Consider the following 19,942-nt stretch of genomic DNA (forward strand, 5'->3'; position numbering starts at 1 on the left):
ACTTTTGTTTTCGATTAAAAGTTTTTGCGCTGGCGAGAGGTGGTTTTTCGGGCGTAGCGTAAATGGTATTTCAAGCAAAACTGCAATGGAAAGATGTTTTTCCACAACTAGAGTCACATGAATAAAAAAAAATTGTTTACAGAGTGGCTTAAACTCATGACAGAGACTGCTGCCTTTGAAAATATGATTGCCAAGGTGAATAAGGTTTCAAATAAAAATAGTCAAATATGGCAAATGTTTACAGCTCATATTACGAGGGCAACATCGTAGAGAAAGTTCAGGAGGGGGGGCTGGTGGACAGTATGTGTATATGTTTGTGTTTATGTACATGCTGTAAGTGTATGTATATATGTGAATAAGAATTTTGGAGGTGCTGGGGGGGGTTGTGGCTGCCTTTTTAAGATGTGTGTTTTTGTTTTGTTTTTTCACTTTGATTTCTTCCTTTTTGTAAACGTCTGAAAATATGGTAAAAATCAATAAAAACTTAAATGACACGAATAAAAAAAAACAGATGTTGACGGACGTTACAACAAGCGAAGAAAAGTTTTAAAAGAAACGTGTCAGTATGGGCGGACACACCAGGAAACCCAATCATTTTTTTTTTGTTTATTTAGTATGAGACAGAGGGGTAATATATAATAATAATGAATATATCTGTAAATCAACACCATATTTACGTTCGTCGCCATGTTTATGGAACTTCTCGTGTCATCTCGCCATAATAACGTAAACAAATCATCGCATTTGTGATTTAATGGAAAAACCGACATTACGCACTTCTGTTTTTTCAACATTTAGTAAATATCAATAAAGTTTTGCACAGATGTCCAATGGAAAAGCGACTATTGTCACAACTGTTTGATGAGAATAGGTAAAAACATTTCATTCCAACTTTATGTGCTACAGTGTATACAAGTAACTGCACAGAGTTCACAAGTGCGAAGCTGTAAAACTATCTATAACACGAAACAACAAATCCCCACATTTCTCCTGTCATGCCTCTCAGTGTTGCTTTGGCAGGTGAAAATGTTCTCTTTTATCATTTTAGTAAAAAAACACATGTTGAGGGCATTGTACTCGCTAATGAACGGGGTTAACGATAAGAGAATAATGTGACACCGTGTCTAACCTGCTGTATGTGTGCATGAGGGATGTGGTCAGCGGTGTAGAGATAGGTCTGGCAGTGAAAGACGAGCTGGTTTCTGCTTCTGTATGTGGGAGAAGGAATGATAAGTCAGGAAATGAATCAATGTAACACCTGTCCATTGTCATACCGAGCGGTGTTGCTGTAATTGTAGACTTTGACAGCCAATTTCCTCTTAAGGTAAAACCTGTTCAGGCATATCTTAAGGAACTTTTATTTTCAGACTTCATGTTTTGAACAATGTCAGCTCAGCAATTTATAAAAATGTGTTGTTTTTTTTAAATTATAAATTAAAGTTTGTTTTTTTTAACCCTATGATGCATGAATTATGAGAAGCTTAATTGAGATTTTTTTTTTCCTGAGTGTTTTTATTCCTCTTTAGGCATGAAAAAAAAAATATGCGATTGAAATTGTTTTTTATGAACCTATTTTTCATGGAGTGGCAAAAATGTCTACTCAGCTGGACACCATGTACACTGAACAAAAATATAAATGCCCCACTTTTGTTTTTGCTCCCATTTTTCATGAGCTGAACTCAAAGATCTAAAACTTTTTCTGTGTACACACAAGGTTTATTTCTCTCAAATATTGTTCACAAATCTGTCTAAATTTGTGTTAGTGAACACTTCTTCTTTGCTGAGATAATCCATCCACCTCACAGGTGTGGCATATCCAGATGCTGATTAGACAGCATGATTTTTGCACAGGTGTGCCTTAGGCTGGCCACAATAAAAGGCCACTCCAAAATGTGCAGTTTTATCACACAGCACAATACCACAGATGTCACAAGTTTTGAGGGAATATGCAATTGGCATGCTGACTTCAGGAATCTCCACCAGAGCTTTTGCCTGTGAATTGAATGTTCATTTCTCTACCATAAGCCATCTCCAAAGGTGTTTCAGAGAATTCATGAAGAAGACTGTGTGAGGAAAATGGTGGTCACACCGAATACTGACTGGTTTTCTGACCCCCCTGGACCACCCAATACAGTAAAAGTGCACATTTTAGAGTGGCCTTTTATTGTGGCCAGCCTAAATCACACCTGTGCAATAATCCTGCTGTCTAATCAGCATCTTGATATGCCACACCTGTGAGGTGGATGGATTATCTCAGCAAAGGACAAAGGAGAAGTGCTCACTAACACAGATTTAGACAAATTTATGAACAATATTTGAGAGAAATAGGCCTTTTGTGTACATAGAAAAAGTTTTAGATCTTTGCGTTCAGCTCATGAAAAATGGGAGCAAAAACAAAAGTGGGGCATTTATATTTTTGTTCCTTGTATTTAATTTTTGAAGCAAAAAAACAGTTATTTATTGATACACTGTGTGAAAACTATGAAATAATTTTTTGAATGTTAATCTGATGTTTTGTCACATTTTAACATACTCACTTTATGGAGATTATATGCAAAAAAAAAAAAGAAAAAAGAAAAAGTTAATGTTAATGACAGTCTAACAACAATAACAACCACCTGATTTACACTCAAACATGTTAGTGCAGAACAAGAACAGCAAAGTTACAGTAATGGTATGAATTGCAGTGTATGAGATGATGCGTAAAAGTCCACTGTGTTGGCTGATATGGAACTAAAACAATAAAATCCTTGAAAATACGATAAGAGAACAGCTGTAGAATAGCTGTCCACTGTAGTGACCACTATGCATGAAAGGGTTAATATATACAGGGGTTGGACAAAATAATGGAAACACCTTCACCTCAAGATGATAATGCCCCAATCCATACAGCTAGAATTGTTAAAGAATGGCATGAGGAACATTCTAATGAAGTTGAGCATCTCGTATGGCCGGCACAGTCCCCAGACCTCAACATTATTGAGCATTTATGGTCAGTTTTAGAGATTCAAGTAAGATGTCGATTTCTACTGCCATCGTCTCTACAAGAGTTGGAGGGTATTCTAAGTGAAGAATGGCTTAAAATTCCTTTGGAAACAATTAACAAGTTGTATGAATCAATACCTCGGAGAATTGAGGCTGTAATTGCCGCAAAAGGCGGACCTACACCATATTAAATTATATTTTGTTGATTTTTTAAGGTGTTTCCATTATTTTGTCCAACCCCTGTATATAAGACATTTCTTCATAACTACATACCAGAATTTAACCATTAAAACTACCCTACCACAGTCCGTCCACCTTTTATTTGAATCTAATTCTTATGTTCTCCCCAGTGATTATGTGTCGACCAGTTTCCACACCAGTACGACAATTCACATTCCAACAGAAAGCAATATAATCTCCCTCAGTACCTTGAAACGTGTCCTTGTATTGCCACATTAAAAACCACCCTCAATATCATTTACAGTGGATAAATCTCCGCTGCTAACATGCACATCTTTAAAGGGTTTATAAAGTCAAACCAAAGACCCTCTTCTGGAGGCACGCAGTGTATGAATATTATTATTGTTGTGCATCTCTGTGAAAAAGGGAGAGAGACTTCCCAGTCATCTTTATTGCGGTGTTAAGGCCCAGGTAATGCCTCAGAATAATGCATGATAAGGCAAACATAGGCACTCCTTTCAAAATATTCAAATGTGATCGGCGGAGTGGAAAATAAAGGAACGTGGATGAGTGGAATGACTTCCCTCTTCTCCATACTCCTTCATAATATTCATATCACCTCTTATATTGTTTTTTTTTTAACTTTGTTTTTCAAAGTGACCCTGACACGGGAGGAGCAAATAATCGAATGTTTTAGAGAGGTAATGCTGCTAATGGATAGGATGTTAGCGCTGTAGGAATTTTACTCTCCGCTTGTGATCACTCTTATCCGGAACTTTAACACTGAGATAAATTCTGTATATTGACATGAATAACAGTGAACGACATCATTTTCCACTCTGGGTCTTAGAAAAAATGACAAACAAATAAACTAAAGGTGAAATTATTGGCAGGAAGTCCTAATTCTAAACTTATACCTCCTGCCTTATTGTATATTTAGCAAAAACAAGTGTTTGTTATCACATACATGGTTCATTTATTACCCCAAACCCCCGAAGGGTAGGCAAGGGGTGTTTGTTAACACTCTAGCAGAAAAACTATTGGTTGAATTCATATCAAATTTGGTTTATAAATTGCCAGTGACCAACAATAGATCTGATTACATTTTGGGAAAAATAGGTCAAAGTTACATTTTTTTATGAATTTTTAAAATCTTTTGTTTCCCATTTAATCATAAAACTGGTCAACAACAAATTTATTGTTTAAGTTTTTTGAGCTGATTTAGGATAATTTTGGTGTGCTGAATCCAAAAATCCCATTAATTTTGCTCAGTCAGGTCAACTTTTTGAACTATGCTACATATTGGCTTTTTAACATTTTTGCTTACATTTATGGGCATTTTCACATCATATGATACAAAATTCTTTCATATTTCTTGCAATAAATGAGTTCTGAAGATTTTACTTTTGCCAATTTATGATTGTTTTTTTTTAATATTACAGGTGAATGAAATGGCTTCGACTAGAAGATCTTGCAAAAATAAGCCTGACATATTCTGCTACATCTGCAGTGAATACATAATAAATAATAAATACATCCTGTTAGAAAATGATTTTTTTTTCTCTTAAAACCTATTTTGGGTGAGAACTATATAAAAAAATCAACTGATAAAGTCACAAAAATGTAATCAATTTTGTGAGAAGATCAAATTTTTCAAAATCAAATTAGCAAAAAAAACCTGACCTGATTGAGAAAAACAGATGTCATTTTTGGATTTAGCGGTGCAAAATGGTCCTAATTCAGTTGAAAAAACCTAAAGAACTTGCAAAAAACATTTTTTTGTAACCCAGTGTAATGGGCAAAATTTCAAATGTCTATAGCAGCAAAACTATTGGTTGAATTCATACAAAATTGAGTTTATAGATTGCAAGTGACCTAGAATAGATCTCATTACCTTTTGGGAACAGTAGGTCAAAGATCAAATTTTTTATGAATTTTTAAAATCTTCCCATTTATTTATAATGGGTGAAATATGTGTGAGGGGTGGGATTTGTTTTGCCTGGTACCACTTGTTCCTTCATTTTTCATTTGAGTTCTTTCTGGACTTGTTATTCATTCCTCTCCACAGCCATCAGACTGTATAACAGTACACAGTGACCCTCCACCACCCCATATCACATCATGCATAAGTGCAATCAATATGTGAATATGTCAATATCTTTAAATTTTATATTTAATTTTTATACTTTTCAGAATATTTATTTCTACCTGCCTTTCTTTTGCACTGGTGTGTTGCATATTGTTGCTGTAAACTGTTAAATTTCCCTGGTTGGATCAATAAAGTTTTATCTTATCTTATCTCATCACCCTAAAATATGAGTAATTTTTAACTAGTTATGAGAACAATACACTCTCTATGTGAGTAAGGCTGAAATCTGTGCATCACATATTGGAATGAGACCAAAGTTAATGAAAAAGCTGGAGAAAATATCCCATCATGCATTGGATAGAAGTCAATGAAAGACCAGAGTAGTCACTTAATTTATCAAAATAATGAAAAAGATGATTAATTTAAACAAATTCTGCAAAATCACATTAACTTCACTTATATTCCTAACTGTTTTCCTACATGTTTGTCTCAGTATCACATCCAAAAGTACAGCTGGGGCAAATACAATAAAGGTGGTTTACAGAGTTTGACTATTTTCTGAAAATGCATTGTCTGTACACGCCGAATCCTTAAAGTGTAGTCTGAAATAAGTAGTATTTTCATATGCATAGACATGCTCAGCTGAAGTATTAAATTATAAATAACAAAATACCTTGTGTGCCCCAATTCTTTGACATTTTGGAGCACAACAATACAACAGAATAAAGAGAAAAGCCAAAATTAGACTGCTATGTGAGAGAGCGGCCCACTCAGTGTGTAAGATCTTAATGCAGCGATTAAAGCCAGGGAATACTGCAGACATGCCTGGTTGAAAAACCATGTCATGCCCATAACTGCCACAGTTGCTCCTGCATTACCTGCCTGCTTTTTATGCAGAACTGCAAAAATGAGAGGCACAAAAAGCAACTGCATGTTAAATAGCTATTAAAATTGTATAGTTTTAATACTTCCAGGTAGAGGAAAATATTCAAATGCATCCATTCCCTCTTGTTCTGCTTTTGAGTGATTGAAGGAACTTGTGATTGGGTTTCCACATAGTGCTCCCATCTGCACATGCCAGCCCTTATCTGCCTTGATATTAACATGGCTCTTTCATTAGAAACCCAGCCCATTTTCTGGTTTATGGGTAAAATAAGATGCAGAATGAGACAATAAAGTGCATTTGTGTTTCAGTGGATGCATTATGAATAAATAATTGTAAGTGCCTGCCTAGGCTGCATCATCTTCAGGAAGATAATCATTGCCTATAACACATTCTCTGCCCCTTAACGCAGCTACACTCAATGTACTAGTTCTATTATGTAGGTGCATATTGAAAGAGGATCATGACTTTATAATATCCGTGTGCGTCAGGAGTAGAAACAAATGAAAATGGCGGGAGAGGATGGAAACGGCCACTTTATGTCATTCATTCCATAGTTATTTCTAGAGAAAGGGGTAAAAGGGATTCTTTTTTTAAAGGTAAAATTTCAGCAGAGTAGACACATCAGGTTACGTATGTCTTAACAGGTGTAGGGACATGACTTTCATCACCTCCTCTAAAGGTTCTTCTCTTTCAAGTACTTACCCTTAAGACTATTGCACATTTGTATACAGTCACGGAAAAAAATATTAGACCATCAAAAGTTATCAAAAACAATGGTTATGTAATTAAGTACTAACTCCTGTGTGTATCATGTGACTGAAATAGACAGAAAAGAAAACATGGAATGCCTAAAAGCACTGTTTTTGTCAGTACAATGCCAAAGATATTGATGTAAGAACTGAAGTGATTTTGGTTATTATCAAGAAAACATGGAAAATGGATAGATATCAGTTCTGAAATTAAACTACTATGAGCTAGTTTTGTTGTTATCATTATATTCATCCAAACAAATATACCTTTAGTTGTACCAGGCATTAAAATGAACGAGAAATTGAAGAAAACAAGGGTGGTCTAATAATATTTTCTGCGACTGTATCTATGTTTTTCGCGATACTTTTGCAAACAGCAGTTGTATATATCTGAATGTCTAAATACCATTAAACTTGTTCATTTACTTGTATTTAGGAGGTGTTGTGCATATTGGCCACAGTGTATGCATCATAAACCTGTAGAGTAATATCATTAATCACCGCACCCTAATGCTGTACAATCCAAAATGCCACTAAAAGCACTTGAATCTAACATGGAACAGGGCCAGTGATGTTTTCAGAATATGCAGAATTGATGTTATTTGCTGTAATTTGTGTGAGTCACAGCAAATAATTGCAAAACAGAGAAAATGTCTAGATATCAGCTCTTAAATTAAACTCTAATCATCTTATCTTATCATGATATTTATCCAAACAAATGTACCTTTAGATGTACCAGGCATTAAAATGAACAAGAAAATGAAGAAAATGAGGGATGGTCTAATAATTTTTTCCATGACTGTAAAGTCCTGACAAACACACAAGTACAGGAAAAGTAAAGTCACTTTTGATATTGATTTATCTGCAGGGCAGCATAGATTTTGCATTTAAAGGTCATATTGTGAGCAGAACACAAGGCTGTAACATTTTGATTATTGATGGTCATTTAAATGGCATGTTGTAGTGATTGGCTTACATTAAAAACCTTATTACTGCACTGTTGAACTATGGTGAGTGGCAATGTGTTGATACAAAACAGCAAAAAAAAAAAAAAAAAAAAAAAACAGCACAGCGACTTGTACAACAGGCTCCATTTTCAGATAATACAAAATGTTCCTTGCAAATTTGAGCTGGTGAAAATGTATTCAATCACTGGTGGCTGCACATGGCTGCAGCTGGGTTGGCTGCATTGGTGGTGGCCGCAGGTGTCCGGGGGTAGGGGGGAGTCAGTGGTCTGGTCTGGGGTCTGTCATGACAGAGGGAACAACCACCTGGCTCCTGTGTGTGTCTGTGTGTGTGTGTGTGTGTGTGTGCGTGTGTGTGTGTACATCGTTGTGATCAGTGTTATTCCAATGTCTGACATGATAGGTCTGCCTTCAATGACACATGCAGGAACACACACTGGACAAGACACATCCAGACAGAAAAGTGATTGACAAGCCTTATTGTTTGGCTACTCAGCCTGTTTGCATTTATTTTCCTAAAGAAGAGCTAGGAAAATAAAGCATCGCACAAATAAAAACATACATGAACATTCCCTGAGTTGAAGGTAACATCTTGCACCTGCAATTCTCACTCTTTCCTCTTGTGCACTTTTCGGATAGTTTGGGGGGGGGGGATCTTCTCAAATATATGATACTACAAATTATCATCATACACAACCTTCATTAAGAAAAAAAATGCATTTCTCTATTAAGCATATTAAGAAGCTGTTGGGGTTCTTTAAACCTTTATTGGACAAGTGACTGTTTTTGGTAATCTCCGCACACATTACAAAACAGTGACAGCAACAGTTCCAGTGAGGACAGTGACAGCAACAATCTCAGGTCCAATGTGGTCTACAGGGTCTGTAAGGTCCACCTCTGCATAAACAGTGAGTGTACCAGCTTTGTTAGGTACCATGAAGTAATGGTACTAATTAGGGATATAACGATATGAACATTTCAGATCACGGTTATTGTGACCAGAATTATCACGGTTCTCATTATTATCGCATTATTGTTGAAATGTGCTCAAAATGTTCAAAAAGTACTGATACACACGCAGTGTACTTTTGCATATTTTTAGTGTAGTTTAGTATAGTTTTTAATTTGTTTTTGCATATTTTTTGTATACTTTAGTGTATTTTTAGTGTAATGTTGTGAGAAACATTTGTATTTGTCATTATTTCTAGTTTATTCTGTTCTTATTTGACTGATTCTGATCCACTTTAGCTCATACTGGTCTAAATGTGGAACCTGAACCAACATGAGTCTAAGACAGCGAATGCCACATCAAACATACACCTTAGAGCCATTGTTTGACCATTTTCCAGATCAAGTTTGTGTTCAAAATGCGGTAATCAACCACGGTTATCATGATAATTAGAATTTAAACAGTAATACTAACCTTCTGGAATTTTACCGCGGTTTAATCGTTATACCGGTAATTGTTGCATCCCCAGTACTAATGTAAGGAATGATGTTCAAAGGGATAATGTGGATGTGGACAGGTGTCTGGATCAGCACTTATGTTGGTCTAATGTTCTAAAATACATGTTCCTTTCATATTGCATGTGTTTTTCTTGTATTTTTTATATACAGTATATACAGTTGTGGGAAAAATTATTAGATCACCCCTTGTTTTCTTCAATTTCTTGTTCATTTTAATGCCTGGTACAACTAAAGATACATTTGTTTGGACAAATATAATGATAACAACAAAAATAGCTCATAAGAGTTTAATTTCAGAGCTGATATCTACCCATTTTCCACGGTTTTCTTGATAATAACTAAAATTACTTCAGTTCTTACATCAATATCTATGGCATTGTCCTGACAAAAACAGTGCTTTTAGGCATTCCAGGTTTTCTTTTCTGTCTGTTTTAGTCACATGATACAAACAGGAGTTCGTACTTGATTGCATAACCATTGTTTCTGATAACTTTTGACGGTCTAATCATTTTTTCCGCACTTGATTTTTTTGGCCACTTACAGCCAAGGAACCAAATATGGTAACTTTATTGACCCTGATTTTCTACATGATAATACAACATTTTGAAAAAAAAAAGTCTTGGTATGTCCTGCAATAACACACTAAGGTTGGAATTTTGAATTTCTATGAGTGCCCTATAAAGGGTTAAGACAGGTTTGTTAAATTTGACACAATGTTATGTTTCCACAGACATTTTAACATTAGAAACACTAAAAAGTCAGTAGTGGTAAAAGCAAAAGACAGGACAAGGTGGTCAGTTTGTCTTTAGGGTAAAGAAAGATGATAAAATAGAAACATGAGCAAACATCCCAGCTACCTATGGGCGAAGGTGGGGTACACCCTGGATGTGTCACCAGTTCATCACAGGGCCGACATATAAAGGCGGACAACCAATCACTCTCACATTCGCAACGTAATTTACATTAACCAATTAACATATATTAGTGCATGTCTTTGGATGGTGGGGGGAAGCTGGAGTACCTGGAGCAGGGGTGTCAAACTCATTTCAGTTCGGGGGCCACATACAGCCTAATATGATCTAAAGTGGGCCGGACCAGTAAAATAATATAAATAATAGGATAAGAACTGATAAATAATGTCAAGTCCAAAGTTTTCTCTATGTTTTTGAGTGGAAAAAAGTAAAATTCCATTATGAAAATGTTTAAACCTACGAACCGTACTTGAACATAAAATGAACAAAAATGAACAACATGAAAATCCGTAAAAAAAAAAGTGCAATGTTTACAATATGACGCCTAAGTCGATCATTTATACATGTGCATCACAACTTAAAAATTTAGTAACAGGCAGAATATTGTATAAAATTCCACATACTTCTCTTAAGACATTCCAGATTGTTCATATTTGTTCAGGTTATTCATATTTTTTGCAAAAGGATAGTCTGTAAATGCAACTTTTTTTCTAATTTTCCTTTTTTATATACGAAGACAAAGAGGAAAATTTATAGTTTTCATTATTTATAGGTTATGATAGTATTTTATTAGTCTGATCCATTTTAGACTGAACTGACCTAAAATGATTTCAACATCCTTGATTGTTAATACACTATATTGCCAAAAGTATTTGCTCACCTGCCTTGACTTGCATATGAATTTCAGTGCCATCCCATTCCTAGTCTATGGGGTTCAATATGACGTGGGTCCACCCTTTGCAGCTATAACAGCTTCAACTCTTCTGGGAAGGCTGTCCACAAGGTTTAGGAGTGTGTTCATGGGAATTTTTGACTATTCTTCCAGAAGTGCATTTGTGAGGTCACACACTGATGTTGGACAGAAGGCCTGGCTCTCAGTCTCCGCTCTAATTCATCCCAAAGGTGTTCTATGGGGTTGAGGTCAGGACTCTGTGCAGGCCAGTCCAGTTCATCCACACCAGACTCTGTCATCCATGTCTTTATGGACCTTGCTTTGTGCACTGGTGCACAGTCATGTTGGAAGAGGACGGGGCCGGCTCCAAACTGTTCCCACAAAGTTGGGAGCATGGAATTGTCCAAAATGTCTTGGTATGCTGAAGCATTCCCAGTTCCTTTCACTGGAACTAAGGGGCCAAGCCCAGCTCCTGAAAAACAACCCCACACCATAATCCCCCCTCCACCAAACTTTACACTTGGCACAATGCGGTCTGACAAGTATCGTTCTCCTGGCGACCACCAAACCCAGACCTGTCCGTCAGATTGCCAGATGGAGAAGCGCGATTGGTCACTCCAGAGAAGGTGCCTCCACTGCTCTAGAGTCCAGTGGCGGCGTGCTTTACACCACTGCATCCGGCGCTTTGCATTGCACTTGGTGATGTATGGCTTGGATGCAGCTGCTCAACCATGGAAACCCATTCCATGAAGCTCTCTGCGCACTGTTCTGGAGCTAATCTGAAGGCCACATGAAGTTTGGAGGTCTGTAGCGATTGACTGCAGAAAGTTGGCGACCTCTTCACACTATGCGCCTCAGCATCCGCTGACCCCGCCCTGTCAGTTTACGTGGCCTACCACTTTGTGGCTGAGTTGCTGTCATTCCCAAACACTTCCACTTTCTTGTAATACAGCTGACAGTTGACTGTGGAATATTTAGGAGTGAGGAAATTTCACGACTGGATTTGTTGAACAAGTGGCATCCTATCACAGTTCCACGCTGGAATTCACTGAGCTCCTGAGAGCGACCCATTCTTTCACAAATGTTTGTAAAAGCAGTCTGCATGCCTAGGTGCTTGATTTTATACACCTGTGGCCATGGAAGTGATTGGAACACCTGATTCTGATTATTTGGATGGGTGAGCCAATACTTTTGGCAATATAGTGTATCTTCAGTGTAATTTTTGTATTTCACAAATTCATCCTAGGGGCCAGATTGGACCCTTTGGCGGGCCAGATTTGGCCCCCAGCCCGCATGTTTGACACCTGTGACCTGGAGGAACCCACACAAACACAGGGAGAACATGCAAACTCCACCCCTGTCAGCTGGTGTTGGAATCAAACCCTCTTGCCGTCAGGCATGTATGTATCCACTGCACCATCATGTTGCCCAATGCCACAACTTGTTATTATGGTATTCATGTTGGTAGTTTATTGAAAGGTTCAGAAAATGAATGTTTCTCTAAATGTAACCTTTCCTAAGCGATTCATCACCATCTATTATAAAACTCTCATCTGAATTTTGCATTTTTTGTGAAACTCAGGTATTTTCCTACATTTAAATTCGTGACCATGTAGATGTTCATAGAACCTCAGTGTCAAGTTCAAGGTTGTAACAAAACAGAGAAAACTGAAGCAAAAGTGACTTTTTCAGCAAACTATATCATTAAATGACTGTAAAAATAAATGTCTGCAGCCACTGTTGTTTACTCATTAACTGTATGGGTTTTATTGGTGAATCAATGTTGCAGAAAATGACGGTTTTCAAGTTCACTATGGAGGCTCTGAACGTCCATATGGGTCATATCTAATACCCAATTTATAACAATTTTATCCTCTGCATTTTGCATTTTCGTGTAGAAATGACATATTTCCTTATGTTTAATTTATTTATCATGTAGATCTTCATAAAAGTTAATAGTAAATTAAAACATTATTATATAAAACTGAGAAAAATGAAGTAAAAGTGACTTTTTCCATCAAAATATGTCATTAACTGAGCATAAAAACAAGTGTCTACAACCACTTCCACTTGCCAAATAACGAAGGATTTACTGGTGATTCAGTGTTACAGAAAATATTAGTTTTCCATGATCACCATGAAGCCTCTAAATATAAAAAAAGACACATCTGATGGTACTGAAATGCTGAAAAACTGCATTTTACCTGGATTATTTACATGTATTGATTGAGGATAAGTGGTTCAGAAGTTAATAAACATTTTAGATAAGTAGATACTGTTGGTCACCAGCTGCTGTTAAGGTCTTTGAGGGTTAATATCCAAAAATCAGATCTGTTCTTACAACAAGAGCAGGATTTTTAAGCCTATTTACACTTTTACAATTAAATAAAAAATAAAATAATTCTACTCCATCAACTAGTGCTGATGCAAATACAAATACTGGGCTGTGTGTGCATTCCTAGAAAAAAAAAAAAAAAAAAAAACTGTAGTCATTTAGCGCTTTCACTGGTGCATAAATTAGCTGTTGGTACACTTAAATGGTATTGTATGGATGTAGTCACCTTCACTCAACATTGCTCAGAATAAAAAAAAAAAGAACAAGAAACAAATGGAAATATTACAAGATGTTTCACTTTTTGTATCCATAAGCTGGACTGTGTAATGGACAGATATACATATAATGTTCTACAACATAACGACTGAACAATGGGCCAACATCCAGGTTTACAAGACAAGTCAGGTTCACATTTTTTCGGGGCTGCATCCAGTAGTCCCTGTCCGGTTGCTAAGGGAACACCTGCAGATAGCTAGTTAACTAAGTGCAGTGAAGATGCTCCCGTTGTGGTCATCAATTATGGATGAGTTGAGAGAACTTTGACATGTTAAACCTCTTAGAGCGTCTGAAGAGGAGGAACAGCGAAGAGAGAAGGGAGTGAAGGAAGACGGAGAATAAGAGGGTTGGGTAGTCTTATCTCAGACATTAGTATGATATTGTTGAAAACAGATGGTATGGTTTGATAGTATAACTGTTTAAGCTGCATGCGATTATGAACAAAAAGAGATTAGTGTTGATTTCTCAGGATGTATGATTTAAATGCATGGAGACCGTGTTAAGGTTAAAGGACCAAAAGCATCTACTGATCTACAACGTTTAATAACTTTTCAACCATTAATACTATTAGTCTATTAGAATAAGGCAATGGCTACTGCCACAGAACTGAGGCACAAAATATCGGACTGAGAGCCAATCAAATGTTAGCATTTGTACTAGACCCAATCATGGGTACTGTTCCATGATCTCATTAGCCTCTAGTTGCCACCGCACTGTGGTGATATATGTCGTATACTTAAGTGCATTCATTTGTGCATTTTGCTACCACAGTACTGTGTCAATTGATGGAAGAAACGACAAATTAGTGATAGTATATAGTATAGAATAGGAATTCTTGTTCTACAAGCTTTATATGTTGTTTTATGGTGTTCTTTGCTCTGTGCTAGGGCTACACGATTAATCAATTTTAAATCAAAATTGGATTTTTTAATTAGGACGATTTTTAAAAAGAGAAATCAAATAAATTTCATCTCTCTCCTATCTACAAACCATGCACCTCCAAGCTGCGTGCCTCCGGGGTACTGTAGACTCCACCTCCTATCTGTGAGAGCGATCTTTCACAGAAATCCATGTAATGATCATGGACCTCAGCTCTGTGATAGGCCCGCAGTAGTGATACCAGTGTAAGCCGTGGTCCATGCACACATGCATGACTGATGCCTGTCACTGACTTACATTGGTATAACTTCTGTGGGCCTATCATGGAATTTTCGGGAATTCCATGACACCATCACTGATTTGAGGTAGGGAGCAGTGCCTTGCATTGCTGGCTGCTCACAAAAATGACATGCTGACTTCTGTTGTCTTTTTTAGTTTTACCCAAAAATCTAAATTGAAAATCAAGTTTTTAGAGGGAAAAAAATTGGGATTTTATTTTTGGACAAAATCATGCAGCTCTACTGCAGTCAGTGAAACTGAGGCTGGAGAAGGTGGGCGGAGCTATGAAGCAGTGTGCCGTGTTACTTTTCAGTTCTGTGTCAGTTCAGTGTATTGAATGCTGTGCTCCAAATTCTGCACTCTGAACGTTGTCCCAGCGGCTGATTTCAATGTTGAATTTACCTACCGGTCCCCTCCGTGCTGTGACCCTCCTGTTTGAAAATCTGAAGAAAAAAAGATGCTGCTTTGACCAGGAATCGAACCCCAGTGTTCTGCGTTGTGTTACCTATTGAGCTAAACCTCCATGGTCTAGGTCAGACCTATTTGCTTGCGGATTGCCTTGATACTTTTCGAGAAGTGACGTTTCTTGATGTGACAAGTTACCAGTCTACACATGATATAACGAGGGTGCTAACTGGCTCTGTGTTTATAGGCAAACCAATATTTTGTGTCACAGTACTGTGTCAATAGCCACTTTGCTCGAATAATTCAGGTAAAATGCTTTTTTCAGTTTTTCAGCTTTTCATTGTCATCAGATATGACCCATTTGGACATTCAGAGGATCTGTAGTGACCATGGAAACACTGTCATCTACTGCAACACTGATCCACCAATAAAACCCATGTAGATTGACCAACAGCAGTGGCTGAAGACAACTGTTTTTCCACTCAGTTAATGAATGATTAGGCAAAAAAAAGTCACTTCTTTTTTTTCTCTACTGATATCATAGCATGGTCGGTGACTCTGTAGTGAACATGAAAACACAGCCATCTTCTGCAATATTGGTTCACTGATAAAACTCATGTAGTTTAACAAATAAGAGTGGTTGTAAACATTTGCGCTTATATTCACTCAATGAAATTTTGCTGAGAAAGTCACTATTCCTTCAAATTTCTCAGTTTTTATTTAATAATCTTTCAATTTACTTCAATTTACAGTAAAACCCTTGTATTTTGGCGAGGGGCAGTGATTGTAGACACTTGGTTTGATGAAAAAGTCATTTTTCCCCCATTTTCTCCGTGTTGATATAATAGCCTTTGAATTAACATCTATATGATCAGTGGATTAAATGTAGGAAAATGCCTGATTTTCACTGAAAAATGCAAAATGCAGAAGATAATATTGTAACAAATGGTGATAAATCACTTATGAAAGGTTAAACAGTGTAGAGAGATTCATTTTCAAGACCACACAAAAATAGTTCCAAGTCTTTTTAGGTTAAAGCATTTAATGTATTATTAGAGCAGGGCAATATGGAAAAAGACAATTCAGACGATATTGATCATGTATCACGATATAAATCAAACCACTATTTTTGTCAAGCTTAAATTTTCTGTTACTCATAAGTCAGTTGTGAAAACATCAGAAGGTTATTTTTGATTTAAATATGATTTCTTTTCTGTCAGAGGTTGAACATGACAGATGTGCTGAAGAACATTATCCAACTGTTTCAGATAAATAAAACAGGTACATATATTTAAAACTAAACTAAAAGTCTGACCAGCAGAAAAAAGCTTTCAAGTTTTAAAAGAGAACACAAACAAAACAGACCATCTGCACGAAACAATACTGAGGCTATATACGTGTGGGTACTTTCCTTATCTGCCGTAACTGGCGTAAACCGAAAATGAAACTTAACACGCTTCAACATCCGACTACCGGCTTCTATGTCTTAATTATGATTGGCTGTTTTTATGTCTGTCAAAACATGGACAAATGAATTCTATCAAAATTGTATCAAGCATGTCTCATATTTCTATCGAGGAAAAGTTATATCACAATATATATCATTATTGTTTTATCACCCAGCCCTATGTGTTATACTAAAACTAGATTCTACACTGTTGTCTTTTAGTGTTAAAAACTCTAACCATGCGAAGTTGTGTTACTTTGACGACTCCCAATATATACCGTAATTAGTTTAAAAAAGACACCTCAGCATGCCAGAATGCAGAATGTTGACTGGTGTGCACATTCCACCAAATAAAAAGTGTTTATTACCTCCTGGAAACATCTCAGACATCTTCAGCAGCAATAGCAAACGCCACCATGTTTAAACAGAACGCCTGAAGGAGCTCAGTCGACTTCCCAACTCATGCAAAAACCATTAAGGCTTTAGGCCCAAAACAGTAGATGAGTAAACAAAACACTGTTGTTCAAGAGCAGAAAGAAGAAATACACTGAGAAGATCGTTGGAGATCAATATTCCATTTGGACTCCAAGACTGGACTAGACAGTAGATAGGAGAATGTTTTGCTGGATAAGCATTGTATATGGGTAGGTGTGTGTGTGTGTATGTGTGTGAGTGTGTGTGTGAGTGTGTGTGTAAGAATGCTCGGACATTATTTCCATGACTGCAAAAAGAGAAACATGGTTGCTATTGGAAAGCCTGGGAGCTGCTCGGGGCTTCATGTCACAAAACAAGTTGCCCTGTGCAGCTGTCTTCAGCTATTGAGGTCAGCTCAGGTTTGTGCGTTGTTGACTCAAACAAAAAGTGCATGAAACTGTGGGCAATAATGCAGAAGAATGCTGGATTAGCATAAAACTACAAGCGTACAAAAATATGACCAAAAAAAAACATAACTTTGCAATTATATCTGGTAGTTTGAATGAACATTTACTAGAGGAAAATGAAATTAAATGAGAGAAAACTAAATGACTTTCACGCAGGAATATGGAATAACCAAGAAAAGACACATGACATGCAACGACTAAATGCCTCCATAAAAGGATACAGAAATACAAAACTGAGACAAATCCATTCTGCAGACGTCAATAAAATGAGTTTCTCTTTCCCTCGATGCCGGCGCACAGTGGAGAGTAAGAACATGTCAGAGGTCGGCATCAGCACTATCACTGAACCACACTTGATTGAGGTACATTTCTTGTCTCAATGTTAAATCAACCTTCAGTAACAGCAGAAGTTCCACACTTTAACTCTGAGGTTAGTAGCTGCAATCTGACTCGGTTCTGAGGTAGCAGAAGTATTTTTCTGTCATTAACCCATTAGGACACAGGTGTCAAACATGTGGCCCGGGGGCCAAATCTGGCCCGCCAAAGGGTCCAGTCCGGCCCTTGGAATGAATTTGTGAAATGCAAAAATTACACTAAGATATTAACAATCCTTTTAGTTCAGGTTCCACATTCAGACCAATTCAATCTCAAGTGGGTCAAACCAGTAAAGTACTATCATAATAACATATAAATAATGACAACTCCAAATGTTTCTGTTTGTAAATGTAAATATTTTCATGTATTGACTCTATAACAAAGTATAATTTCGCAACAAAAAAAGTGAATAACCTGAACAAATATGAACAACCTGAAATGTATTAAGAGAAGTAAGTACAATTTTTATCAATATTCTGTCTGTTATTAAATGTTTAGTGTATTTGTAGATCCACTGTGATCTGTAAGTTATAATGTACATGTGTAAATGATAAACTGAGGCAGAATATTGTTAAAATTACACTTATTTTTTCAGTTTGTTCATGTTATTCACATCTTTTGAAAGGATAATTTGTAGATGTAAACCTTTTCATAATGTAAATGTATTTTTTTCACTCTAAAACATAGAGGAAAGTGTGGAGTTGACATTATTATATACTATTATGTTATTATTTTACTGGTTCGGCCCACTGCAGATCAAATTTAGCTAAATGTGGCCCCTGAACTAAAATGAGTTTGACACCCCTGCATTAAGACATCGAACAGGGGTGTCAAACTCATTTTAGTTCAGGGGCCACATTCACCCCAATATGATCTCAAGTGGGCCGGACCAGTAAAATAATAAGAGTGAAAAAAAGTAAAATTATATTATGTAAATGTTTATATCTACAAATTTTCCTTAAATAACATGAACAACCTGAATGAATTAGAAAAATAAGTGCAATTTTAACGATATTCTTCCTCAGTTTATCATTTACACCTGTGCATTACAAGGCACATTACAATTACAAATACACAAATCATTTAGTAACAAGCAGAATATTGTTAAAATTATATTGATTTCTCTTAAGACATTTCAGGTTGTTCATATTTTTGTAAAACGATAGTTTGTAAATGTCAACATTTTCATGTAATTTTACTTTTCTACACTAAAACAAAGAGAAAATTTGCAGTTTTCATTATCTATAGGTAATAACGACAATATTTTACTGGTCTGATCCTCTTCACATCATATTGATCTGCATGTGGAACCTGAAGTAAAATGATTTTGACGCAATCTTTAGTGTAATTTTTGCACTTTACAAATTCATCCCACGCACCAGAATGGACCTTTTGGCGGGCTGGTTTTGGCCCACGGGCCGCATGTTTGACACCTGTGACATAGAACTATTTTATGTGGAAACATCCAGATTAATCCTCTAAATGTCACCTAAGTAAGTTGTTCACTATTTATACTAATATTATCCTCTGTATTGTGTGGTATTTTCCCATGTTTAAGTTACTGATTGTGTAGATGTTCTTAAAATAATTCAAAAGTTATTATACCAACACAGAAAAAATGGGGAAAAAAAATGTAACTTTTCCACCAAACCAAGTGTCTATAATCACTGCCACTTGCAAAAATACAGTGGTTTTACAGGTGAATAAATAGTCGCTTTTCCATTGACCCTCAAATTGTGCGAATGTAACTTGCACATAAAAATTAGCCTAAAGGAAAAACGACTATTGTTTTTCAATGAAAACATGGGTCCTACAGATTTCTACAAGTTAAATGTAAGACTTTTTAAGACCTTTTTAAGACTACTTAGAACTTGCATTTTAATGCCCATTTTCACAGCCATACTGGCAAAAATTTGAGACTCCTAGAATTCATGGAAAATGTATTTATTTACTCCAACATCTTAATTCCCATCATTCAGAGTCATTTCTCACCGAAGGCTGCAAAGTTAGTGATAATTGGTTCCTAATTTCAGTATAAATTGTTGGGTTGGAATAGGTGGAACTGAGTAAACTAACATTACTTTCTTTGCAGTTTGGACA

This window comes from Sphaeramia orbicularis, chromosome 16, assembly GCF_902148855.1.
Source record: "Sphaeramia orbicularis chromosome 16, fSphaOr1.1, whole genome shotgun sequence".
NCBI lineage: Eukaryota > Metazoa > Chordata > Actinopteri > Kurtiformes > Apogonidae > Sphaeramia > Sphaeramia orbicularis.